This window comes from Belonocnema kinseyi, chromosome 3 (genome assembly GCF_010883055.1).
Source record: "Belonocnema kinseyi isolate 2016_QV_RU_SX_M_011 chromosome 3, B_treatae_v1, whole genome shotgun sequence".
Lineage (NCBI taxonomy): Eukaryota > Metazoa > Arthropoda > Insecta > Hymenoptera > Cynipidae > Belonocnema > Belonocnema kinseyi.
In genome coordinates this window covers 28,851,533-28,853,306 of record NC_046659.1, presented here as the reverse complement: position 1 = coordinate 28,853,306, position 1,774 = coordinate 28,851,533, and positions in this window count along the sequence as shown.

The following is a 1,774-nucleotide window of genomic DNA, read 5'->3' as shown; positions in this document are numbered from 1 at the left end:
AAACAAGAAATGTGTTATTTCAGGTTTGTTACCTTCCTCAGACCACAAAGAGGATTTATACTCTTTACAATTTCAGTCTTATTACTAACAAAAACTTACAGTAAACGTTGTCTTTTGACAGTTGCTGAAGAGCCGTAGAATTTCCGCTTGCTGTCTGGATTCCTAGTTCGGCTGGTGACGTGTCTCCAAGCTGTTACCGCTGGTACCTGTTGTGTCGAGTGTGGCTAACTCGATCTGTTTCTTGTAGCTAGGCAGGGCCTCGTTCAGTTTTATTTTTCCTGCGTTTTCCTACTGCTATTCTACGTAGAATAGGCCCTACTGAATTTCAGACACTAGTTTCAATAGCAGTAGTATAGCTCAATGTTTTCGGGCTGTCCGTAGTACAGTCCGGAGTTCGTTTTTTATGAATTTTGTAGATTTTTTTTTCTCTTCGTTTTCCAGGCCTCCGTCACTTATAAGAAGGGAAAGACTTTAATGTTTCTCCGTAGAGAATGCTTTCCTTCGAAGTATTCTTTAAACGGATCCTGGCAGGATCGCCAAAATGTTATGGTGAAAAAGGCTCAAAGGTGTTTTTAAAAATATGTGATATCTCTAGTGAGATATCACGTGCCTTTATTTAGTATAGTTACAGAGTCAAGTCAAGATTAGAACTGCTTTAGTGGCCCTAATGCCCTTTAATATATAGGCTGCTTATCTAAAGGAGAAAGCTGTGGCTATTTACATATAACAATCGATTAGACTACATTTTTTTTAAATATAGTACGAGAAAACAAATTAGCGTAGGTTAGGACGGACGAACAGAAATTGACAGTTTCAGAAATACATGAAGAATACGTAATGAACGACGATGTAATAGGCAAGTTTCCATTGAAAACCACTGATGTGGAAGCGCGTACTTGACTTTAAATTTGAAATAAGGAATTTAAAAAAATGTGTATATGTACACAAACATACATATGCATACATATATACACACATATAGCATACATACATATACACATATATACATATAGAGATGATTAATATTAAAAACATTATTTTATAATACTCTGATAAATTTTATTAATATTTAGAATTTCAGTCTGTAAATTAACTGAAATCTTACGAAACTTGTTTATAAAAATAGACTCAATAATATATTGTTGATAAGTATTTTTTTCTGTAGCTAATATTTTAATACGTTTAAAATCAAAATCAAAGTAATGATTGAAATTCCAAGAATGTTGCGACAGACGTGTGTTAAAATTCCCAACTTCACAATCTCTTTCGTGTTCAGCAATTCTAGTTTTTAATCTCCTGCCAGTTTCACCTACATAAGCTTTATTACAACATTTACATTTCATTAAATAAATAACACCAGATAAATTTTCAATGGAATCGACGTCCTTTCTTCTTGACAAATAATTATCTAAGGTATTAGTGTTTTTAAAATAAACATTGATATTAAATTTTTAAGTGAATTTCTTAATCTTTCTGATAGGCCCTGAATGTAAGGCAAAGTAACATTTAAATTAAATCTATTGTAAGTATCACTCCAATTCCTTTTCTTGTTAGTTTTATTACTGTTATTGTAAATCTCATGAATGTGTTCTTTAATGATGTCATTTACAAACTCAAGAGGATAGTTATTCTGTACTAAACTTGTTTTTAATAGATTTAAATTTTCTTTTCAAAATTGAATGTCAGATAATTTTACACATCTATCTACTAAACCCTTAATTAAACCAATTTTATGCTCAAATAAATTATGTGAATTATAGTTTAAGTATCTACC